This window comes from Lagopus leucura, unplaced genomic scaffold (assembly GCF_019238085.1).
Source record: "Lagopus leucura isolate 7727_CA_CO unplaced genomic scaffold, USGS_WTPT01 Super-Scaffold_73, whole genome shotgun sequence".
NCBI classification, from domain to species: domain Eukaryota; kingdom Metazoa; phylum Chordata; class Aves; order Galliformes; family Phasianidae; genus Lagopus; species Lagopus leucura.
In genome coordinates, this window is record NW_024962252.1 from 74,750,229 (window position 1) to 74,776,865 (window position 26,637).

A 26,637-nucleotide genomic window follows, 5' to 3' on the forward strand; every position below is an offset into this window, starting at 1 on the left:
TAATACTGAAGATTATAATTTGGTAGCCTGGCTGACTAGTTTACTTACATCATAGAATGTATATGTACCTACAGTGAGAGGATACCTGCTGGGCCTGTTTGTGAAGGAGCATTAGTACTGAAAGGGCTGGATTCTCTGTTTTTTACCCACTTCCTTTCACCATAGAATCAAAGAAATGGAAAGAAATCACATTGGGTTGATAGCAGCAAGCACCCATCCTGTGACTGTTGTGCGTTGGTGTATGTCAGGACAGAAAAGGAAAGACAGTGCTGATTTGTCTCCACATTGTTTGGTTTGGCCTGCTGATCTGAAGGTGATATTTTTCCTGTGTAACTTGCTTTCTCTGCTTGTGCCATTATATATACATACATTTGTATATATATGACTTTGCTTTGTGATATGTGTTGATTTGTGTTGTCATCATGAGAGTTCAGTTATTGTAATGAAAAACGACTCATGCTCACAGAGAGCAAACCATCTATTTCCATGAATTACAAAGAGAGAGAGAGAGAGAGAGAGAGATTTTGCAGATGGTGTTGCTATCTCTGAAATTCAGAGTTACTGTATAACAGGGAATGTGATTTCTCCCACTGCAGACAGCAAGACACACGAGGCAGACAGCTCCCCCGTATTCATCCACCTATTAATATAAGACAGAGTTGAAAGTGAAGTCAGAAGAAAACAGGCTGGTTTAAGCTATCTAAAGATAGAGGGAAAAAAAAAAAAAACCTGAGAAAAGAAAAACACACACAAAAATGGGGAATCAAGGCTTTTTACTTAGTTAAGTTATATCCTCACCGTACAATCCAAACGATCTGTGCTGCTAGAGGGCATTGCCAATAGCAGTGCAGGGGCACTCAGCGCAGAGCTATGGGGTCGCAGGGAGGCACTGCATCCCACGGGGCTCCCCACGAGCTGCAGAAACGCACACAGCCTCTGCAACTCTGGGGACTGGGAACGCCCAACCGCGTTGCGGAGCTGTGTAGAGAAATAACCCTCTGAACCACAACCAAATCGCAACACCCGAAAGCCTTGACTGAAGGCTGAGCCGTGCCTGCCAGGCCGGAGCTTGTCCCTTTAAGAAAGTGCAGCACGGTAGCAGGGGCCGGCCCTGCCTCCCAGAGTCCCGGCGCTGGAACTGGGCTGGGAATGGGAAGCAGTTCCTCGGTTGGGGCCGGAGAAGCGCTCGCACAGCTCCAGCCCCGCTCACTCGGCAGCATCCAGCGCGGGGGAGAGAAAGCGGCGCAGCGCCTGCCGCGGGATGGACGTTCCTGAGCACTGAGCTCAGCCGCTGTAAAAAGCGAGTAGGAAAATACGCGGCTGGATGAAATTGGTAAGTCTAAACGAAAGGCACATCCTCCACCTCGGGCTGTAGTTTTCCAGTCTCTTGGTTTGTAATGCTTTTCGCAGGCCGCTTCTTTAGGTTTTTTTTTTTTTCTCTCTCCCTTTTTTTTTTTTTTTTTTTTTTTTTTTTCTTTTTCTTTTTTTCCCCTTGTCTTCTAAGCTGAGCAGCTGGGAAAACATGGAGGCAAAATAAAAGTGTAAAAAATTGTTCAGTGTTTGTCAGCTTTTGTGCTCCTGTTTTGAAACTCTCTTTTTGCATAGACGCCACGCTGCAGGAGCTGGGATGGGGAAACCAGCAAGTGTTTGTGTAGAGGTGGGGGCTGAAAGTTTCTAAGAGTTGTAATTGGCTTTTTTCGTGGACATGACTAAACAGGGAGATTTAAAGAGGAAAAAAGAAAAAAAAAAAAAGAGTTGTTTGAAGTGATTTGTCATTTACTTTTCCAGAGTAAAAGCAAATCTCGTCCTGAACAGCTTTAAAATGCAGTCAGGTGGGTTTGGCAGGAATAAGAATCGTCTTTAAAACCATGTTATCAGTGGAAACCTTCATGCAAAAGTACTACTGAGCAACTGCTGCATATGTATGTTTGAGTTTAGCTAAATCCATTGGCAGCTCTGAAGAGCAGAGACATTACATGCAATTTCCTCTGCGCTGGGCAGAGGGCGGTGCTGCTGCGTCTGGCACGGTCCTCCCTGTGCAGCCGCGGAGCTGGTAGAGGCCGGCGAAAAATCGAGGAGAGAGAAGATGTTTTAAACAATTAAAACAGAAATTGTTCACATATGGACAGAACGACAGTGTGTAACATCCCGTCAGAGCAGTCGGATTTCTTAATTTTGTTAAGAGCTTATGTTTTGCTTGTTTGTAAAGTGATTATTTGACTTGCAAAGAAAAATGTAAGTTCTGATGATCCACTCAGATTCTAATTAGAAATTAGAGCCTGATTATATTCCTGTTTCCTTTTGTGGAAGGTGATGAGGGGTCAGCTTACTTAAAGAAAGAGAGGAAAAGCATAGAATCTCTTGACATATATGTTGCTTCAGTGATGGTGTGGGTAATAATGAAGAACTTGGTGGTAATCAAGCTGTAGACTAAGGAGGGCAGCAAGATTTGTGAAGGGCTTGGAGAATAATGCCCTACAAGGAGGGACTGAAGGAACCTGGGCTGTTTAGACTGGGGAAAAGGAGGCTGAGGGGAGACCTTATTGCTCTCTTCCAATATCTGAAAGGTGCTTACAGCAACAGCAGGGTTGATCTCTTCTCACTGGTGACAGGTGACAGGACAAGGGGAGATGGCATCAAGTTGTGCCAGGGTAAGTTTAGGTTGGATATCAGGACAAACTTCTTTACAGAAAGGGTTGTTAGGCACTGGAATGGGCTGCCCAGGAAGGTGGTTGAGTCACCATCCCTGGGTGTGTTTAAAAACCATTTGGATGTGGTGCTCAGGGACATGATTTAGTGGAGGGTTGTTAGAGTTGAGTGGTATGGTTAGGTTGTGGTTCGACTCAATGATCTTTAAGGTCTTTTCCAACCTGAGTGATTCTATGATTCTATGAATTAATCATCTAATGTAGAAACATCTTTTGTATTTGGCACAAATGCACTGCAGTGGTTAGAGATCTGTAAGCTAAACATGAAGACTTTTAAGCCCTGATCACTAAACTTTCTAGTGCCAAGTAGTTTGGGGAAGGTAGAAGCATGTGTACAGCCTTTTTCATAGATATCTCAGTACTGCTACAAGGACAGGGATAATTGCACTGTATTCTTGCTCTGTATAGAGAAGAGTTAGAGAATACAGTAACAGACTGTCCTTATCTGTGTGTATGATACTTGCATGTGCACACAGATGTTAGTATAATAATGCTCTGCTGCTCCCTGGAACAGGAATTTGGGTTTCCTTAAAAAAGGCTTTAAAATGAATTCAGACATTGTTTTAACCAGTGCAGTTCTACTATGAATAGAGAAGGATCGGAGCTATCAAGTTCCTGAGTTGTGCAACATCTACTTGAACTTGGCATTTCTGTTATGACCAGGGGCTTTGGTCGTCGCTCAAGGCACAAGATGTTTCTGTCTGGCTTTATTCCTGTTATTTAACAATCACTTGCAGAGGAGTGGAAAGATTTACAGGTTCAAGTTCTTAATATGAGGCATGCTGAACAAAGCAGATTAAAGGAACTGAAATGACCACATGGATTCCAGTCATTCAGACTCCCAGTCTTTAAACCTCATTGAAGAGTTTAGACTGCTACTACATCAACTGAATCAGTGGAGTGAGTGAAGAAAGTCAATTTCCTCATCTGCAAAGGCTGTTAAGCAGTTATTTTTAGGCAATGATACTAATATCACAGTATCCTTGTGATATTAGTAGCTCACACAGGAAAAAAAGAATCATTATATTCTTCATTGTTCACTGCAGGTATGAATGGCCCTTTGAAATCATTTACTGGATCAAGGGAAAGATTTCTGTCTTTCAGCACATCTCCAGGAACTGGTGAGATGTCTGACTGATATACTGAAGAATCTTTTCTTTTTTGCATTCCTTCAAGAGGGCTACTTGATGGGATTAGTCAGCAGTACCCCTCCCACTGTGAAGGACGTGACACACCCGTTGGCAGTGGAGCAAGGTTACTGGGAATACCGATAGAGCTGTCAGGCACTCTGAGAAACGTTAGACACTAGCAGATGCTTCTCTTGGTAGGAGGCTTTTTTATTCATTGAAAGCAAGTTATCCCCACAGTCATTGATGTTCAGCTGAGGTCTTATCAGCTGCATCTCCCCTCTGTTCTGTTGTTCACCATGGTCTTTTTGGTATTGTGCTTGAACTGATTGCCATTCTGAAGTATAGTTTTTCTGCTGGCCTATTATTTCCAGTTGCAGTGTGTATTTTATACACAGAATATACAGTTTGATGCGACTGGTCCTATTCCATTTTTACTGTGCTCTTTGGAAATTCACTTCAGGATGTATTTTATTTTGCTTCTGAGCGCTTTTCTTTGTGTTGCAAGGTCTGCTGCAAAAGTAATATCTCATGTATTATTCTGTTGGCCCACAATGTCAGAGGTGGATGTTGGTGGTATGACAGAGAGGTTGGATCTTCCCACCAGTGTGCCATTATGTTTTGTTTCTGTGACAGCTGGCAGCAGAGGGGCAGTCTGACAGAATAGTGTCTGATATGGAATTGTTTGTGAAGCAAAGGTGTTGTTGAACTCCTCCATGCAGAAAAAATTGCACCTATTGATATCGGTGCTTGCTGCACGTTTCTGGAGACCAAACAGTGAATGTGAGCCCAGTGAGGCAGTGAGTGGTGCATTTCAGCAGCATCAACAGTGACAGTGGGTCACTTCCACTGGTGTAGATGTTTACAAGTGGCATGCAGGTTCTTGTTGGTGCTGGTGGAAATGCAAAGCTAATGGTGGTGACTGTTGAAAAGTAGCATTTTTAGCTGAGAATTTGCTCTGTCAAGCAGTGTTATTGTCCCCTTTGCATTTGGTGTAGTTTCCATGGAAATAAGTAGGGGGTATTACTTTGGAAGTAACCTTCTTGTATTGCACCTGAGAATACTGTTTGTAAGTCTGTCAGAGGGTGGTGCTGGGGTCATACGATTAACTCCTCTAGAGCCTTCCAAATATTAGCTTAATTTGACATGTATTTGTAAGATTTAAAATGTGGTGAAAATCCACGTGTATCTATGCCAAATTGAAGAAACAGATTCCTTGAATAATTTTTTTTTTTTTTTTTCAGTAGAGACTGCTCTTCTTACCCACCAGTAGATTGTTGTGATGTTGGCAGTGCTATGAATTCTGTCTGCCATTGGAGTGTTTGTCTACTACTTGCTTACGTTGACAGTAACAGTGCTGAGTTAGTCTAGCCAGAGCAAGACTCATGATTAGTCAACAAATGCTGATAGTTCATTTTCTAGTATTACTAGTTTTGGTCATTGTTTTGCTGATTTTCATGTTCTTGTTAACTCAGCATTGAGCACATTGTCGTAGTCTCATTAAAGACACTTATTGTGAAATCTTTTCTCAAAGTATGATTCTGTCTTCCTTTAGACTTTCAGACTCCATGAGATCTGTGATGCTCATGAGTGTGAGCTTTTCCTAAGGAATTAATTTCCATCTTCACATTTGTATGGCTATCATCTTATATCTGAAACTATTAATGACTCAGCTCAGCGTTTCCTTTGATTTGCCTTTTTCTTTTTCCTCTCAGTAGTTCCAAAGTTCTTTTTTTAACCAGACCCGTCAAAATTCTTCTTCAATCTCAATCTGTATGATGGTTTCAATTGAGATAGGGGTAATTTTCTTAATGATGCCTGCTATGCTTTGGATTTAGGAGAAAAACAATGTTGATAACACATTGATTTTTAGTTGTTGAACAGTGTTTATATTAAGTCAAGGACTTTTTTGCTACTAGTGCCACCCTGCCAGCCAGGAAGATAGGGAGGAATACAGCCTGGACAGATACCCTAAGTGGCCAAAGGAGTGTCCCATACCATGTGATATCATTCTGAACAATAAAACTGGGGGAATTTGGCTGGGATACGGGGGTGGCTGCTGCTTGGGGACTGGCTGGGCATCAGTCAGAAAGTGGAAAGCAATTGTGTAGTTGATTCTCTCCCAAAATCCCACTTGGAATGGGGGAGCTGAATGAATGGCTGTGTGGTGTTTAGCTGCCTGCTAGGTTAAATCATAACAATCCATTATTGAGAGATTATTTCTTAAATGTCAAATACAGTGAACAAGAAAGCTTTCAAAAACTTTTAGTCCCTCTACCAATTTAATTATGCTTGCAAAAACATGGTAGTGACCTAATATATCATTAAATAATCACATTTAAATAGTGTACTGACCTTGCCAACCAGTAAATCAAAGCAATGGCAAAATCCTTTTTTTTCCCTCTTTGCTACACCCTGAAAGCCATGAAATAATCTTCTGAGCACTTAGTAAAAGTATGAATCAAGTTGATGTGTTTTGCAGCATGAAGTAGGGAAAAGAGTCATGAATTTCTAGACCTCTAGGGACAAAAAAAAAAAAAAAAAAAAAAAAAAGGCCCTGCTAAGATCTTCTTCCTTCCTTTTTTTTTAATAATCAGATAATTTAAAAAGGCCGTGGATTGTAAAGGTTCCATATGAGAAGAAAAGACAAAGTGGCAGCTGGCAATGCTGTTACTTAGCATATGCTGTCCTTTTCAGTGTCTTCAGTGGAAGGTCTGTTTGACTCTTAGGAACTGCAGCTTATCTTCTTGTCAAATTATTCTTTTGGAGGTTTTAAACTGATTTAAAGAGGAAGTGCTGAAATGTGGATGGGCAGAAGGATCAGCAATTAATGAATTGTCCTTTGTACCGTGTGGTATATAATGCAATATCGATGTGCAGCAGGGAGGCTAAAGGCAGTCATTGCAACTGCCCTTCCTAGTGCTTCTTATTTGTGCTGGAGTTGAAACAATAATAGGGCATTCTGTGGTTGTACTGCCCAGACCATGTGTCCAGCTCTGCAGTCTCTATAAATGTGTCATAGCCTGTAACTTTATTTACATCTGTTAGCTGGCATCATCATATAGGCTCTGTTTATTCTGAAATCCACAGAAAGTACGTGAAGAAACACTACAATTTCATTTTCCAAAAGAATCTTTTTCAGCAGCTGATAAAACCTAAGCTCATGCCAGATGAAAAGCTCCCATGTTATCATTTTCATTTAATTAAAAAAATAAACTCCAAATCCCTTACAGCAGCAATTTTATAAATACTATGCATGTGTGTTTCCATGTATGTGCATGCATACACTGGTGCTTCACTCTTGCGTTGCCAGCTTCTGCCTTTGACAGCAGTGTGTGCATTATCATACATTTTTGGGTACAAGACGTAGTGATGCAGGGGAGATTTGTCAGAGTATTTTTTCCTTTCTTAATTTTTTTTTCCTAAGAGTTGTTATTGTAGTTGAAACAGAACCAAACCAAATAAAAGCTTTGGTGCTTGCATCAAAATTGGGATTATTTATTAATTTATTTAGGAAGAAAACATTCAAAAGTATGAATTTTATCCACTGCTAGGTAAACAAAATGTTTCCGGCAATTTGATACGTTAGTAAAATAAACAGTGAGTAAATGAAATTGTCCAATTTGTATCTGTTAGAAAGCAGGAATCTGGATTTTCTTAACAGAAGGGTACACTGTGAGCTGTGGATAATTATCTTTTGGCATCTGTATTGACCTGTTAAGTGTGGATCCCAGGAAGAAGAAGGATTAATTCAAAAAGTCTTGATGGCTTAACTGATGATTTGGATTTCTATTATTTTCATTTTAAGGAGGAAAAAAAACCCAATGATTTAGTTGCGCTAAAAGGTGCAAAACTGACAGCCTTGGAAGGCCACAATACCTTTGTTCAGTTGCAGAACGAAGTGATGTTTTGAACTGTGGCTTCTCCAGTACTGCTCTTCAGCTTTGTGGTTTGGTCAACAGAAGATTGAAACTGACGTTTGACATCTTTCTGATCAACTTTTGTTTTTTAATTTCTCTACATTGTCAGATTACCAGCAGGGATTTGATCGGTCAGTTCTGATGGCTTCCTCTGTAATCCATTTAGGTTATGCCAAGAGAGGTCCTTGTGATCTGTTTGTTTCAAGGGACAAATAACACCATGGCAAACTGGCTCAGTTATTAGGAAAGTCTTGATCAATTGATTTCAGTAGAGTAGCTATCAAGTGGGAATGATTTTTGTTTGTTATAAAGAATAGATTCAGGCTAGGGACCTGGTGGAAGGGCATACTGTATTATATTACAAGCCCTCTGAATCATTCAGTAATCTTACACGGTTTTTCAGTACTCTGCTTGCATTACACAAGTCTTAAACTTTTAGGCTCTGTGTTCTTTGATTATATACAGAGACCCTTTGGAAAGTTGCACGTGGGCTTTTGCATTTAGATCATCTAGAAATCAGAGAGTGTGAACTGTAATAGTTTTCTTTCGGGCTGAATGTGGGATGAAAGTGGAGGAACTGTAAGTGACAGCGGCACAAAGGCTGTGCTGGTAACTAGAAGGGTGTGTAATAACTTTAGCACAGACTAAACTTTTGGCAGGATGTTGTATTAAAGAAGATACTGTTTGAAAACATTACACAAACATATTTTCATGTGTGTATATATCTTGTTCCCTTTCTTTTTCCCCTTGAATTTAATTGCCCTTTAATTATACTCTCTGTTGGGGAGGGGAGGGGGGGGAAGGGGGGGAAAGGCCCATAGGGGTAGGAAAAATATTTCTGTCTAAAGAGTTCTTGGTTGTAAAAGCATATTTTTTTCAATGAAAGCTGTTTTTTGTTCTTTGTGCTGCTTATTTTTTAATTACGCTGCACTCAGGTTATAGAGTGAAATTTGGCTAGGGAGTTCCAACATCCCATTTTTTTTGTTGTTCATTTTCCTAACTGGTCTTTCATCACCTAATATTGTGTAGTGTTTGGGTTGGAAGCTGTTCAGAGGTTTACTTATTTCAATCATTTTTCCTCTTAAGAAAATACCCCCAAACAAGAGGTTCTAGTGATGTTAGGTTTCAGTCAGTAATATGCTTTTGCTATCTATGCAGCGTCCTGCTTAAGGTGATTGACTTGTGCATTTCTTATAGGTGAGATTAAGATGAAAAAATGAAAATGTACTACAGCCAGGTTCTTTTTGTCTGTGTCATTCATGCTTTAAAGACACCTTAGTTAGATGGAAAGAAGGCAACTTCTGCAGGGCTTTAACTTAGAGCACAACAGTAAATATGGAGAGAACAAGAAGTGTGACTGCTAGGATTTGAAGACTTGAGCTCCCGCTTCCCACTTTGATCTTCGTGTCCCAAGGCTCAGACAGTCCAAATAGCTCAGAGTACCTTTTCAGCTTGTCAGCTTGAGAAGGCAACCAAATGAAAGAAATAATCACGCACCTGACGTGCAAAAGTCTTTGCGAAAATGTAGCTGCTTGTACCTCAGCAATATTTGAACTGTCTTTTAAGTCTTGCCTCTCGTCTTTATTCAGTGTTTACAGAAGACTTTCTCTACTTCAGTAAGATTTGCCAATATGTGCAGGTTGCTGTGGAATGCATTTGTTATGTTGTAACCTTTAATTCTCTAAGAATCTAAGATTACCAGGATGGAACTCTGGTATGGGATACTTTGCATCATAGCCGAGTTTCCAATCCAGCCTTGAAGTTATTGATTTTCATAAAGAGTTAATTTAGAAACCACTCTGACTTAAAAATGCTAGACCAGCAATGGACCAGTGCATCATTCTCTGCACTCAAATTTCTTGTAGTCATAGGGAACTACTGAGTTACCCAATAGTACTAGTGATGCTGATTTTTTGAGGATTGCTTTGTGTGGGCCACAATAGAAAAACCACTGAAACAAACCAAAAGTACCAGAATAACTTTCTGCATGAAAAACAAAACAAAACAAAGAAAAAAAACAAAAAAAAAAAAACAAAACAAACAAACAAAAAAAGCCCAAACAAACAAACAAACAAAAACCCTAAAAAACATTACGGTCTTTTCTGCTTCCTCAAATATGAGACATCAGATCAGATAAACAGTTTTGGTATGTGTGGACAGGGCTAGATAGCTACTGCTACAAGACAGTGTGTGGTAAAGTGTCAATATAAGGATATACAATTGTATGAATAATTCTATATCGATATATGTCATTATGAGACTGATGGCTGCTTTAAAGTTGTACAGTTTGGAAGGCCTTATGTGGATTTGATTCTACTCATGGCTATATGTGTGGAAGGGATATACATGAAGTTATCATGCTACTTGGTTTATTGAGCCCCTTATCCCAGTGTCTGAAACTGTGATTTGTTATGCTGTGATATGATCCAAAATAGAACCACAACTTACTGTAGCGGGTTCTTTCAATCCCTTGGGAATGTTTGTCTGGCTTAAATGCATAAAACTGAAATGTGTAATACAGAGCTGCAGCTTATAGATCAACATGGACTCCATTTGTGGGAATCAATGAATACCTCATGTTTGATGTGCTGTGGGGGAGTTCACACGTGAATTCTTATGTTACAATACTATATTTTTCAGGCTTTTGCAGCTTTATGTACTCTGCCTTTTCTTCCATGTGTAGAATAGAGTTATAATATCCTGTGTTTTTCAATATAGAAATAGAACGTGTAAAGATCTCTCCTTGCTGTCTTTCTTTAATAGTTTCGGAGCCTTCCTTCCAATAAAATTTTAGGCAAGTCTGGACTAAGACAGATAATCATTTCTATACCCATCTGCATGTTTCACAACTATGACTTAAACAACTGTTTGAATTAGAAGATATCCTTGAAGGCTATCTGGTCCAACTCCCCTGCAATGAACAGGGATACCTATGAGCTGGATCAGAGTACTCAGAGCCCAATGCAGTCTGACTGTTGATTGTCTCGGAGCGCATCTGCCACCTCTCTGGGCAGTCTGTTCCAGTGCCTCACCACTCTTTCTGTAAACAAACAAATCCTTATTCTTTATACCCAATCAAAATGTCTCTTTTAGTTTGAAGCCATTGCCCCTTGTCCTGTCACAACAAACCCTGCTAAAGAGTTTGCCCCTTTCTTTCTTACAGCCCCCCTTTAGATGCTGAAAGGCCACTCTCAGGTCTGCTCAGAGCCTTCTCTAGACTGAACAGCCTCAATTCTCAGCTTTCTCAGCCTGTCCTCATAGGGGAGTTGTTTAATCCCTTGGATCACTTTTATGGCCCTTCTCTTGACTCCCTCTAACAGGTTCGCTTCTCTACTGTACTGAGGATGCCACATCTGTACAAAGTATTCCACGTGAGGTCTCAACAGCGCAGAGTATAGGAGCAGGATGCCCTCCCTCAGCTTTTTTGTTTAACTAAGGTTCTTCTTAATATTCTAAGATTCTCTTCACCCTTTTATGGTTACTTTGACAGCTGTAACTTCTGGATGTAGGTCTGTGAAAATAACTTCTCACGGTCTAGTATAACGATTGCAAGATAGATGGAAGATTTCACATCCATGCTGTTCTTTGCAAGTGGTCATAGATATACAGAACTTCAGTTCTAATTCAGTCTTCCCCTGTGATCCAAAATTTTATCTGAAAATACTGAAGTCCCAAGAAGTGAATAAATTCTGCTCCAAAAATCCCCTTACATTTACCCTTTTACTGACCTGATACTATTTTGGTTCTACTGCATCACATCTCTTACTGTTACTTTTTCCTGCCTTGACTCAATCAGAGATGAGGTATACAGGACTGAAGAGATCTTCTAAATCATAGAATAAGGCTTTCTGTAAGTGCAGAAAACTGTCTTGTGGGATTCCCTTAGTAAATTTATCAATCTCTGCCTCAAAATGAAATGGCTTTTGCTCTTTTCTTTTCCTGCTGGGAAGCCATTCAAGAGCCTCACTCCTCTGCTGTTTAGAAATCTGCTTCTGATTTCCAAATTAAACTTGTTCGTGGCCAGTTCATGCCCGTTTGGCTTTGTGCCAAGGTTGGTCTACTAGTTTTTTTTTTTTTTTTTTTTTTTTTTTTTTTTTTTTTTTTTTTACAATCCTCCTGTGATCTGAGCATTCTTAGCTTTCTCTCCTTCTATCTTTTTCCCTAAGAACTGTATATAATTGAAATTATGTTTCTTCTTACAGTACTGATTATTGTAAGTGCCAGTGTAGTTTGGTTTGATGAATTCTGCAGTTCTGGGAGCTTTTTAGTCTTTTCTGTTAGCTCTCAGATACTCATAAACAAAAAAAGGTGACCACTCACACTTTGCTAGACAAGCAGAGGATAATTTATGTTAACTCTAGGATCAGGATGATGAGATGGAAGGAAGCAGAAAGTGGCCTGCATGTTTTTGCATCTTGAAAAAGAACTTTCATGTGAACTTCATGAAGAGTGAGTTGTGGCTGAGAATCTTCCTTATCCTGGGATAGGCAAAGGTATTGATCCAGTTCTTTCATCCATTCCAGCCCTCTCAACCCTCTGTAAAAATCTGTTTGAAATGAGCAAGCTGATAAAACCTTCAGAGGGAATGCAGTCCACAAATGAGATTTAGAGGGCAAACTTCCAGCCGTTTCCTCAGAAGGAATGAAGTAAGTGACTCCCAGAGCCCCAGATGAATGCCTGGAATCTTGCTTCTTCAGAGCGCATCAGGAGTCCTGAGAAGAGCAGTCCCAGGCCCAACAGAGAGCTGAAGCCAAAGGCCCATAGTGGGAACCTCCTGCTGTCAGGATCCCACGCTATGCTGCAGTTGAGGGGCAGGCATGGAGGAGAGAGAGAACTCAGTACGGTTTGCTACGACCTTGTCATGTTCCCAGGCAGCTTGCTTTCTGAGCAATGGGCTTGGAACTTCTATGAGTGCTTAGTGCCACCATTCACAAAGCGTCTTTAAGTCCCTAAAAATCCATAGAAAAAAAATTTTTTAGTCCGTTCAGCACGCTACTGATCTTAAGTGATGTAATTAGGGCTTTATGTGTCATAAGAGATAACTTTTTATATAACAAAGAGTGTTTATCAAACCCAGGACTTTTTGCAGGAAAGTACCAGCTTTAGTCAAACTTTCTGAGTTTGAGGGTGTAATTTTTGGGCACAAGGACTAAGGGTGGAGCAGAAGGAGAGCCAAAACATAGTATTTGACCCTTGGATTAGGATAGGTGCTAGCTAAATAGGAGAATAATGGTGTTTGGTTTGTATCCATCGTACTGAGGTGAATGTGGTGACTCTGAGCCTTTCTGAATACGGTAGTGAATGTTGTGTCTTTTCCTGTATTGAGGAATTATTTTTTATTAGTGAAGGAATTAATTTTCTTTTCCTGATCAAAAAACAGGAAAAAGATTTCTCTCCTAGCTCTAAGTAGAGCAATTATGTTCCAGGAAAAAAGGTGTTGCAATATATTCTTAAAATTCAGCAGGACTAGCTGGGGTAGCTAGGATAAACATACTCAAGCCATTTTCTTCTATAAACAGGGCACTGTTTTATTGTCTCCATTACTCCTGTGGTTAAGAGGTATGCACACACAGTTACAGCAGCTTGTTGCATTGTGCTGTACTTGCATTCCCTATTTGACAGGAGTTTACCAAGTAATGTAGCTCTGGAATACTCCTGGAATGATGGCGTGCAGGACTGGTGCCAAAGAGCATTTGGGGCTTGTTCACCAAATAGTAATTCTAATTAATTCTTGTTCCTCTCCTTCAGCAGATGTATTTAAACAACTTGTCACTCATTGCCTGAGATGTTGATGACCATAAGCAAATACATTTAAAATTGGCTTTGTTTGGTTATATGCTAACAAGCAGAATCAGTCTTTCTTTTCACTTCCATCCCAGGGATCTCCAGCAGGAAGAATCTAAGTTCACAGGTAAAATATGCCTTCAGTCAAGTGCCAGCATAGACTGCACGGAGTTAGCTGGTGCTGTCCCGAAAGCCAGCCTACCCTTTTGTTGTCTTACTACAAGCCCTGGCAGTCTCTTGTTGGTTCTTTGGTCATTTATAAAATCTGAAAGGTAAAGATTGGTCCTGCTAATACAAAAAAAAAAAGTTAAAAAATATTTCAGTTTTTGGAATTGGAGGATATGCTTTGATTGCACTATATGAAGGTCTCCTAAGATGGAAAAGAAGTGACATTCCTTGAATTTATCGTATGTGTGTTCCCTCATTGCAAATGTGTGACAGGATTTGGAAGAGAATGCCTTGCTGGAGATTTTTATTAGAGTTACTTTGTCAAGATTAGTTGAACTTTCTTCCTGAAGAATCCCAGGGATAGGGTTCATGTAGGACAGGCGAAGCCAGAAATAAGTGTAATATCCATAGAAGAAATCAAATTGATGGATTCAGCTTCCAGGAATGAGAAAATTCCTTTATCTGCTATTACCTTCCATGATCCTGGGCAAACGTGGGATTGTTTTTATTGAATATAAGGGTATTGTATACACTTGAGTGGATTAAAACTTTGAGGGCCTGATGCTGGGCATTCCTTCTGTGTTTTCTTTACTTTCTCAGTAAGTATGTACATCTGTGATAAGCTGTGCATGGTACTGTAATGCTCACTTGCACGTGAAGCTTAGTTCTTTGTCCACAGCTCTTGGTTGTTATTCATGCAAAAAGCAAAGGGAAGAGACCAAAATTCTTTTCTCCAACAAGTAAGCATTTCCAGGAAAGAACAATATACCTGAAATATCGTGGGCATATGATAATACTAATGCTAGGGAAAGGGGAGATTTCAAAATCAATGCAAGAGGCAATTTCATCAACAACTTAAGCAGAAAGTGCTTTCTGCTCAGACCAGAATATCCATAATTTTAATTAATGAGGTCCCCATATAATGGAAGACTTTTGGGCCATCAGCCTCTGGGTGTGTTGCCTTGATGTAGCCTGATCAAGATCTTTGTGGGTCGTTATCAAACATGTTCATTTGCCATATCAAGGTGTAGTGCTTTAAGTGCTTATATAAGTAGTAAAAAAAAATGTGTATTATGAGAGTTTCATTATTAAAAAGAGTTTCAGTGATGTGATGTTTTCAGTAGCATTGTTTTTTGGAGTGACTTTTTTCCTTCTGATGTTAGCAGGCTGAAATTTAATTTCAAAGTCAATTCTCCTGCTTTTCTGAAAAAGGGCTTTTTCCATTGATGTTTTTGTCCATGCCCTTCTTGCTTTCTTTTCTCAATGTGTGTCTGATATTTATTCATGGAAGATTTGTGTTCAGCTGACTGTTTGGTCAGTTCAGTCATGCTTCCTGGTAATAACACCAGAGGCATTTAACGTGTTTCTCATGTAAAAGTCAGGGTTTCCCTTGACTGAACTGAACAATATTCAGTAACGAGTCTGGGCTTAGAATGGACAGAGCTGTTATCAGATGTGGAGGCAGGGAAACTCTCCTTGCAGATTTTATGCAATATTCCAACATGTCATATATAGGGATTTTCCTCTAAAAGACAATTGAATTTCACAGTTTGATGGGAAATGGGCTACATCTGTTAATGGACAAAGAAATAATTATAGGTCAAACAAAGTTTGCAAAATGTGGTTATACTGATAAGATTTGTTGCTTTGCCACTGACCTTTTGTTATGTAAGATTCTGATCTTGAAACAGATGAACTTCAATCTTTTGAATCAATTATGCAAGTCTGGCATTCATACCTTGCCTTTGTGTGGAAGTATAGCTATGTGGAAATTAGAGCTTGCAGTATCTACTTAATACACGAGATAATGATTCAAACAATACATAGAAAGCAGTGTTATAAAACTGACTTTAGACTGGACGTTATTTTTATTTTTATTGTGAAGTAGGAATATTGGTAATTCTGGAAACAAACACGTTACCATTTCAACATTGTGCAGATGGGTGCAATTTACTTAAGTTCTCTCATAATCAGCAAATAGTTTTGCCTCAGATCTTTTTTTTTTTTTCCCCTCATTATGAAGCCTTAATTTGTAGAGAGTGTCCTTTTTAAGTGGTTTTAAATAGAGTTCTGCTTTCCTGAGGCAAGCTGCAGTGCCACTTTCTGGACAGTGTTTACAGTTTTGTTTGTTTATCAACATGAACTATGCCCTTCCTATCTGAACATTGTCCAGTTCTGGGTGTGCTCTGTAACTGGAAAGTGAAAGTTTACGGTACTTTACCCTTTCAAGTAAGTAAATGCCTCTTTTAGTGAGATCTCTAGGACCAATGTAAAGGAGGAAGGAAAAAAAAAAAAAAAAGAAAAGCATTTCCTTCCTAGTTCCTCTTCTTTCCTTCCTGTTTTAACATAATCATAATTTAATTACGAATACGTTATCTTGCACGTTGATCATGATGGTTCTCTGGTCTCACCTTTCCAGGTCAACTTGCAGAAGAAACTATGCGTTACTGCTGCACTCTCTACTTATTCCTGGGTTGTTAAATATAATTTCTGTGCTTGTTTCCATAGTATGAGAGTGTGTGTGTGATTCTAAAGATTGATTGATTTGCTGTTTAATTTCAGTGAATTGCCTACCTATTCTGAGTGAGATCCAGACTTCAGATTTGGTGCCAGTGTCCTTACTTTGGCTTTTCTGAGAATCTATTTTTTCTCAGTGAGTGAGATTTAATTCTACGTAATCTGTTTTGGGACTAGATTTGTATCAGAGGTGGTCAGTTATCTTGGTCCTATGTGTGGTAGATGCATGTGATACTTTCATAAAGTTGGAAATCTGCTTTCAAACTTGGCAGTCTTAGCAATATGTTTCTCTCTTTCTCTGTAAGAATACGTAAGCTTAAACTTGATGGACTTAATTAACTGAACTGTTCAAAGTCCTTTGCGTGAAAAGAGTATAATAGAATTATAGAAATGGTGGATGATTTTGAATAATTTGCTAATTAAAAGGAGTAAAATCCATACATGCCAGTCCCTCCCTACATGTAACAATAAGATTATGTGTTTATGTTTGGAGATACAAGTCATTTCATGGAAAATTTTCACTCTTCCTCACTTTACCATGGATGATTACACAAGTATACATATGTGTATATGAGCACATGCAGTTGTTGAGATATACAAAGTTCATGAACAATTTCCTAACCTCTCAAAATCATGCTGTTCAGGACTATGTTTTACCTGTCCTTTCACTGTCCTAGCTTTCAGTGACTGTTTCACTGTTTAACTAGAATTTAGGCATCTGAATTGCTCCAAATGAAACTTTCAAGGGGCTTAAAATATTCTGCTGTGGTCCAGGCAGACCTTTGAATTTGTTCATTCAGTTTCTGTGGACTTAAGTTTTATTTAAAGCACCTTCACCTTCTCTCTTGCCTCAAAAAATCTTGAACTAGATGTTCCCTTCTCATGCCACAGACACTATCTTACCTCAATTGCGTTTTTGTATTGAACTACTCTTTGCTGAGTGTCACAGATGTCAGATTCTTTACCAAATGGTGAAAGACTTCTTGAGAGCTCTCCTTCTAAGCAGTGTTCCACAGACCTCTCAGTTTTTAGCTTTGATTAGTCTTCTATTCCTACTTTTCTTATTTTTTTCTCTTCCTCGTGACCTATTGCCCTGTGTAGGTTTATCTATTTGTGCATTCACACCTCCTATTTTAACCTTCCACATAGAGAATTTATATAGATTTTCCAGAATTTCATTCTTCCACAGGAAAAAATACTACATCAGCTTTTGAGAAAGACTTCTCTGTTAATGTGAGCTTTTGATTCTGAGACCATTTGTGATACAGTGCCTGAGAAACATTACTACTCTGTCCCACAGAGAATGAGTTTGAATGACAAAGGGGTTTGAGAATATAAAATGAATTGATGAATTTACAAGGTTTGATGATTTAAACATGGAAGCATAGGATTAGTGTTTATGTTGCAGTTAATTTGGTGCAACAGCACATCTCTGTGAAATTAAGTGATTTTACTGCTACTTCGTAGAGAAGCAGTGGAAATTAACTCTGTGGCACTATTAACACAGTACTGAATACCTTATACTCTCTTCTTTTCTGCTGTCTTTAACCATTAACATACATACCAACTAGCACTAAAATGAGGTTAGGGAAAGCAATAGCAATTTAGCAGTGTAGGTAGGGTGCATTGCTGTTTAACAGAGTAAACAGATGATGTACGCAGATCATACGTGAGCTAACTTTTTAGGCTTGGTAGCTCAGAAATCAGTGGCAGTGAAGCTGTGGTGTCATGAACTAGAGAACACTAGCCACCTGTGTGAGTAACCTGATTGCTGAGTGAGTTGACTGAGTGAGGCACAGTCTCAACAAATGGCTCTGCTGTGATTCCTCAATGCTTTTACTCAAGAAACCAAAGTTAAAATTAGCAGGCTATGGCTTCATGTGTCACAGTCAGACCTTTAATTAAGCTAGAAATAACCACTATTCCTCATATAGCAAGTGAGTTTAAAAAAAATCAACAAAAAAAAAAAAACAAAAAAACAACCAACCAAAACCAAACCAAAACAAAAAACAAAACTATTCATCCTCAGAGGTCTGCCTTCACGTTTCCTTGTTTTGACACTTCATAAAAAGCCTCTGTCTGTACCTCAGTTCCTTTGTGTATCCATACCCTTTATGCACCTTGACACTTCAGAAACATGAAGAATTATGGTCAACTGTGGCGTAAGGACTTTGCGTAAGCCTAGTTAATGTTCACCAGGAAATGTATGAAGGAAGATTAGAAGTAAGTCACTGGAGGTTGGCAGCATAGAAGACTGCCTTGCATAAATGTCAGTCGTCTAGATTTAAAGACTGGTAGTTGGAAATCAAAATATGAAATATAAAAAGATTAATAAGTCTGCTTATTCAGCTCCACTTGTACAATTAAAAATTATAGCGATGTGGATACCATTTCCATGTCAACAGAAAATGTAAAAGAAAATACTAATAAAGCTGAAGCAGTGTGGACTTATGTACAGGCTAAAATACCCAACCAGTCACTGTAACAGTAGCTACAAGAACACTTTAATGTTCCTACTGGACAAATGTCATGCTGAAATCCTAACAATAATAATAACAATAATAAATCAACTGAATATATTATTATCTTTGTCCATAGAGTTTTTTTTTTCAGGAAAAAAAAAGAATCTGCAGCACATTCAGATGGAGGATAAAACCTGAATTGATAATTACAGAATCATAGACTTGGGTTGCCAGGGATCTTAACAATTACTCACTTCCAATTGTCCTGTCATGGGCAGGGATACATTCCTCTAGACCAGGTTGCTCAAAGCCCCATCCAGTACTTAACCAACTTCATAGTGAAGGCTGTCTTCCCAATATCCAATTTAAATCTACCCTTTTAGTTTGAAGTTATCTCTTGTCCTGTTGCTACTCTTTCTGATAAATAATCCCTTTATGAATCCCTAATGGGTTGGCTGGGTGGTCTTTAGTTTTTATTTCATTCTAATTCTGGTTAACTCTTAGAACTGCTGATGGATCTCTAGATACCTTCTTTTCTTCTGAATCCAAGATCTTTTTGCTTGTCCATCTACACCAAAAGCAGAGTCCAATTCTATGATTATATGCCCAGGATTAGCCTTTTCCTAACAACCTTCTCATTCAAAAGACAAAATCTTTCTTAAACTCCTGGATGGTCAGATGCTGATTTTTTTTTTTCCCCCTCTTTTCTCTTTTACTCTTTTCCTTTCTCTGCCATGATGATAAAGATAACGAACAGTGTATGACTGAACAGAATGAAAGTGCTTCAGTTTCAGTCCCTAAACAGAAAAGGATAATTGAACAACTAGCTGGTCTGCAAACATTCCCCTGATCCTGAGATTTTATGCCTTCATAAAAAGCTTTGAATTTATGGATATTGTGATTCTTTTAGTGCTCACCTTAATAGTCAAAACTGATCATCACTTTTGCATTGAGCATCTAAACATGAAGGTCCTAAGGAAAGTCTGTGACTTTACACATCTTGCAGTAGGAACCTACTAATTATATTTTCTATGGCTTTCATATCTTCTTCAATGAAGCTGTTTCAGCACTGTCATCCTCTGTAGAAGTGGCATAGAAGTGATGACATGGGCAGGGAGACAGATATTAAAAATAGCATGACCCAGGGATCATTCCCCCTTCTCCTCTGGCATCTGAGCTTGAAAAATTGTCTGAATTCCTTGCAGTCCACAGACTTCAGAATAAAAGGGAGTTGTGTTCTTTAACTGAGCTTTGCTTAGAAGACAAAGCAAATCAAAGATACTGCTTGTGTGATTGTGACCAATTGCAGTTATTTGGAAAATCTGATAAAACCATCATATATAGAGTTGTTCTCAATCCTTTGATGATGTATCCTTTTTCTTCTCTATACATGTGGCTAAATATACTTAGGGAAGAACATCTATCATCTGTTTGCACTTTTATCTAAGGATTTTGGTAGTATTTCAGACCTGATAATGAAGCAAGGGTTTCCAATTGCAGACTGCAGACTTGAAAAACTGGAGTAGGTATTTGTTAGATTTTGTTTCTCAGTGTTCAGTGCACTGCATAGTGTTTCATCATAGAATCATAGAATGGCCTGAGTTGAAAAGTACCACAGTGATCATCTAGTTTCAACCTGCCTGCTATGTGCAGGGTCGCCAACCACCAGACCAGGCTGCCTAGAGCCACATCTAGCCTGGCCTTGAATGCCTCCAGAATGGGGCATCCACAACGTCCTTGGGCAACCTGTTCCAGTGCTTCACCACCCTCTGTGTGAAATCATCCCCTTTACCACCCCTGCTCAGCACCAAGGGCCAAACACAGCTCTCCTTGTGGCTTGCCCCCTAGCCCCGTGTTTCTTTTTCCTTTCAGCCAAACAACAGCAGCACACCACTCCCACAGTGATACCAAAAATCAACCAAAACAGAAAAGAACAGCCAATCACAAAAAAAAACCAACAAAAAACAAAAAACAAAAACAAAAACAAAAAAAAAAAACAACCCACAAAACAAACCAACCAACCAAATAACACTGAACCACCAAAACTGTGTAGTTAGAAATGATGTTAGTTGAAGGACAACTATCAACCTTCAACTGGTTTGACGTAGGAGTCATGGCTTCAAAGAATCCTTCCTTTCCAGCTTCCTCAGAGCATGTCAGTCTAGCATTGGGGTCACCAGCACAGGGATTAAGTAGTATCACTGTTAGTGGTAAGGTTCTGATTTCTTCTAGCAGTTCAGAGTTAATAGAGATGACAAAGTCGTTGTCTCTTTCTGCTGCAGAATATTTGTTAACTGGAATATTTTCTTGTTATTACAAAGCAAAAGAGCTTTTAATTCTGTGTCTGAAATTCCAGTGGTGCCTGCTGAATGTTGCTTTAATGCCTCAGGCTCCTTTCATTCTGTTGGTGGGTTAGAAGTTGTCGGGACAGGATATGGATCCTCTGACACAGCTTTGGGAAATTGGAGAAGACACGTTTTGTGGTTTCAGGGTCCTTGAACATCTTAGATTGGTAGCAGCTTTGAGCAGGCAGAGTAGCTGTTCACATTTCTTTTTAAGCAAGAATGAAAAGAACAAGCTAAAGCTGTTCCTGGAATATACTATGACTTCATGTCGGTGTGAGGTGCCAGCATGCACATGGAATGGAAGAGCGAGAAGAAAAATGACTTTTGCAGCTTGGGTGGTATTTGCTACATGAGAAACATCAGTCTTCTCTGACTGCCAAATTATGGTGCTCAGGCTCTAAATCTGTATTTTGTATACAAAAGAAGAGTCAGGAATTGCATATGTATGTACTTGTTTCTACGCTCATCCTTCCTGATCTACACGTGTAAGCTTGAGTATGTGACCAGGCATGCAATCATACACTTTTGTCCTGAAATAAATGAACACATGCTCCTGCTCTTAATCGGATATCTGCAAGTTTCCTACTGCAATGTTATGTGTGCATGTCATTATAAAAACCTACAAATACATACAACTCTGTTTTTGTTTGTACAGTGGGAACAGACATCTTTAATTTTCAGTATGAATCGTGTTTAAGGCCCCAAATACGTATTATGATGTTTCTGCCGTTTTGAAAAATCCTTACTCAGCTGCTGCACTGTGAAATGTGGCTTTTGTAAGAATCTCCTATGTGAGGATTTTTTATGTTTTTGTGCTGATCAGCACTGAAATTTTGTGACCTCCAGTTGATTTCTCTACAGTACATCTTGTATGTGTGCGTTAGTGAGACAGCACAGAGCCTCCAGGAAGTGTATTCTTTTGCAGGGGGCCATATGGGAAACTTTCTGTGTTTATGATGAAGATGGGAAGATAAGGTTTGTTGCTTGCTCATTTTCCTTTCTTAAAATTCTTTTTATTGTGCTTTGTTCCTGCACGTACTTAAAAATCCTAAAATGCTCTAAATAAGAAGAGCTGAGCCCCTTATCCAGCGTTTGGAACAGACTGCTGGATTGCTCAAAGTGGTTCCCCTTCAGCTTTTCAGTTTTAGAAAGAGTGATTTTTTTCAGACTTGAAAATAATAGCAAACACTCTAGCCTAACCTCAATAGGCATGAACTTGGAGGCTGAATTAATACCCAACCTATCAGAATGGGACATATATTAAAAGAAAACTGAACTTCAAAAACACAAACAGAAAACAGAAAGTAGCTTCCTAACAGAGTGCATGCAGATACTTGTCCTGTGTGTCTGGCATGCAGAAATCTTAGAATATCAACATGAATATTATAGGCTTCTGTGGCTTTAGATGAAGGAGCAACTTGGCTAGTTATTTGTTCCTACCCAAATGAATCTGGGTGCTAGAGGAAACGTTCATTTGCTCAGCCATTATGTTTCAATAGGAAACAGACAACTTATATGGAAACACGGATAGACTTCTTCAAACTCGGCAAGTAATTAGTGCTGTAATTTTGCAGAAAGCTGTTTCTGGCCCATATCATACTGGTATTACCAAATTTTGCTTTGAGATTGGATAAAGGTCTTCTCTGTAGCAAATGATACAGAGAGGATCATGCTCTTTAGTCTTCTTGGTTGAAGACCAGCTTCCCACCTCAGGCATACACCTGTCTAATTTGGGAACAGTTTGTTCTTTGATCTTTATTCAAGCTCCGCTTCACTCTGCTTCTTACAAATACACTCTTCATGGGGGAACCACTGCCCCCTGAAATAAGAGTTAGGATTTCAGTCTCCAACTTAGAAACAAAGACAGGTTTTTAATTATGTCCTTTCTCTTCCATCCCTATCTGAAACATTACTTTGTAGTCCTTCTCCTAAGAAGAAGAATGCTTAAATATGTCTCTAAGATAGAAAAGTTAAACTTTCTATGGCTGCATTTTCTTTCATTCTTTTTTAAATCTTGTTTTATTAAATGAATTTTTCAAACCACGTGTGAAGTGAACGTAGAAAACCAGAACTCGTAGTTCTCTAGGACACCCCTGTTTTCCTCATTGAGAGATTTTATTACAGTTGATAATCCAGGACATTTCTCAAGACACATTCACAAGTTACTTGTACAGCCAAGTACAATGTTCTTCCCTGTGTTTTCTTTAACCCCTCCCTGGTTCCACTGTACCTTCTTTTCCCTCTGACTGTGGCGGGGCCCCATATTTCAGGATGTTACATTGATTTCCATTGAAGTTGCTGCCAATGTTAAATCTGTACAGAAACAGCAAGGTTAGAAAGTCCTGTTACAGTAGCAAAATGTAGCAGTTTAACAACTGTTGTGCCAAAAGGGACCGAATAATCATTTCAACTGGAATCTCATCTCTAATGACAGCCAATGCATATTCTCTTGCATTCCTCACATAAGCAGCTTGCCAGCTACAGGGGTAACTGTCCCTGCTCTCAACCCGGATAGACTTTCATCTTGAAGAATAATGATTTTGGCAAGGAAAATAGAAAAATATTGGGCTGAGGAAAGGATGAGCTAAACTTGAGCCTGTTCCATCATTTCAATCTCATATAAATCACAGTTTAAAATTCCTATACTTTATGTTTATTGGTAGAGATAGTATTTCTTGTCCTGTGTTCTGGAGTCATTTAACTTAGTTCAGATCTCACTTTTTTTTTTTTTTTTTTTTTTTTTTTTTTTTTTTTTTTTTTTTTTTTCCTTCCTTCTTTTTTAAAAAATTTAATGGTGAGGACAAGAAAGAGGTGATTCATTCAGAGAGAAATTCATATCCTGATGATTACAAATAGTAAAGTGGAGAAAGTGTCTTTCTAAGAATGTTGAATAGCAATTATCGTCTTGGAAAACATTTCATAGCACATCAATGGGGAAACTGTTTGGTTTGAATGGTGTTGATGGGAGGAGAATAGTAGCATCATAAAAAAATCGGTGGGAGTTGTAACTGATAGTTGAATCTTAGTGACTGTCAGCAATTTTGTATCAAATTCTTTTCACCTTGCCATCCCATTGGGAATCAAAGGCACCTTTGAAATACTTAGAATTTCCTGCTGGTAGCAAATATGTTTGTTCTTCTGTATCTGAGCAAAAAAAATTGTCCAGAGGCATCAAAACTGTAGCTGTTGCTTTGTGGTAGTGTTTTCTGTCGTCTTTATCTCAAATATTTAATGGAAGGAAAATTGTACTTGAGCTGAATTCTTTAATATTTCCTTTATGGAGCTTGAGAATGGTGGCTGTCCAGACTTGATTAACTGCAATTTGATAATCTACCATTGAGCAGTGATCTGAAGAGAGAGTGAGTGTGTAAATGTGTACGCAAGGCTCCAGGAAGTCAGGTCTGATGGTCATAATGGTACATTCTAACCTTCATCACATCGTAGTATCCTTCTGTTGGGTCCTGAGGAAGGTGGACTGTGTTTTCATCCAATAAAAAGACTATGAAACAAAGCATCTCCTGAACATAATCTAGAATGCTTCAGAAGTAGTCCTTTAGAAAAGTCTTGAGGAGAGAGAATGGGCTTCTGCTCAGGCTTAATCAAGGTGTGGAGGAGGTGCAGCCATTTTTGTGTGCTTCATTTTTTCCTGCCATCTATATTATAGAGTTTAGATTCTTGGAACAGAGAACTGCATAGCATATGTGTGTATTTGTTGTAATCAGTAAGGAGCAGTATTGGTTTGGATTGGTGAACCTGCTACCCAATACTTCATCTGAATTGAATTTGTTCATCCCATTGTCTTCTTGTTCACAATAACACCATTTTGGGTGGTCTGGTATTAGTAATGTTTAGGGAAGGTGTTGCTGTGTGATTGTAAGCTCACTTACTTTCTGCGAATGCAGAAAGCTTAGGAGAATGTATTTAAGGTCAGAGAATTCCTGATGGTTACTCTGGGTGAGCTGCTTGGCCACAAAAGATGTTGCCGGTGCAGATTTGACTATTATTCTTTGGAACTAAACTTCTGACGAGAAGCAAAAGCAGAAGCTGCTACTGCTCCAAGGAACTTGCAACATAAGCAAGCTACAGAATTCATAGGAACAGTACTAACTTGAAAAACAAAAGCAGGATTGGAGTTCACTTTTTATGGAGGAGATGTTAACACCATTTTAGTGTTAGGAGAGAGGAAGGACTGCAATTTCATGAACCTAGGTCAAGTGGGATTTCAGACTGAATCAAGTACTATTGAGCTCTTCAAATACTTCTTATCTAAGAAGGCTGTCTTGATGCTGAGCTGAACATGCTGCTGTGGTGGGATGGAAGGTTCATCTCCAAGGTAAATGCTTGCTTGCATTCAGCTCGGGCTGAATGGCCCCAGCTCTCTCAGCCTGTCCTGCTAGGAGGGCTGTTCCATTCCATGGATCATTTTTGTGGCCCACCTCTGGATGCATTCCAATAGGTCTGTGTCCCTCCTGTACTGAGGACTCCACATTTGGATGCAGTACTCCAGGTGAGGTCTCACCACGCAGAGTAGAGGGGCAGAATCACTTCCTTTGCCCTGCTGGTCACGTTTCTTTTGATGCAACTCAGGATATGGTTGGCTTTCTGGGCTGCGAGGGCACATTGCTGGCTCATGTCCAGCTTGCCATCCACCATTAGCCCCAGGTCTTTCTCAGGAGGGCTATGCTCAATTCTTTTTCCCCCTGCTTGTATTGGTAATGGAGGTTGCCTTGTTCAGGTGCAAGATCTTGCATTTAAATTTGTTGAACCTTATGAGGTTCACCTGGGCCCACTGCTCAAGCCTGTCTTGGTTCCTCTTGATGGTATCCCATCCCTTTGATGTGTCAATTGCACCCCACAGCTTGGTGTCATTAGAAAACTTGCTGAGGGTGCACCTGACCCCACTGTCAGCATTACTGATGAAGATGTTAAAAGAGTACTGGCCCCAATGCAGACCCCTGGGGGACACCACTAGTCACCGATCTCCATCCAGACATTGAATCATTGACCACTACTCTCTGGACTCGATCCTGCAGCCAGTCTTCATCCACTGAACAATCCACCCATCAAATCCATATCTTTCCAATTTGAAGAGAAGGATGTTGTGTAGTACCGTGTCAAAGGTTTTACTGAAGTTGAGATAAATGACATCAGTGGCTCTTCTCTTGTTCACTGATGCAGCAGCACCATCATAGAAGGCCACTAGGTTGGTCAAGCAGGATTTGCCCTTGGTGAAGCTGTGCTGGTTCTCCAGCATCACCTCCCTGTCTTCCATGTGTTTCAGCATAGCTTCCATAGGGATCTGTTCCATGATCTTCCCCAGCACGGAGATAAGACTGACAGGTCAGTTGTTCCTGGGGTCATCCTTTTTATCCTTTTTAAAAATGGGTATTGTGTGACTTTTTTTCTAGTCCCAGGGACTTCATCTAATACTGCCACAACTTTTCAAATATCATAGCATTTCGTTCTCAAGTGAGAGACTTAAAATCCTCTGTTTCTCTCCACGTGTTCTTTTGAAAAATGTCCTCTCATCAGGCAAAGATGATGTTGAGGGATGATAGGGTACAGGAAAGCAGTGAGGCTTTCTTCTTCTGTTTGAATCTATAACT

The 26,637-nt window shown here is 39.4% G+C and overlaps 1 protein-coding gene across 5 annotated transcripts in view; it reads left to right on the forward strand.

Moving 5' to 3' along the window:
* Positions 1-1,140: 1,140 nt before the first annotated feature.
* DAAM2 (dishevelled associated activator of morphogenesis 2) overlaps positions 1,141-26,637 on the forward strand; it is a 164,085-nt gene continuing 138,588 nt past the window's right edge. For 4 of the 5 annotated variants that reach the window (XM_042877893.1, XM_042877888.1, XM_042877900.1 and 1 more), the window contains exon 1: positions 1,141-1,333. The gene's annotated coding sequence lies outside the window, so the exon portion shown is untranslated. The remainder of the gene's footprint in view (positions 1,334-26,637) is intronic. The other variant, XM_042877905.1, reaches the window with a different exon arrangement.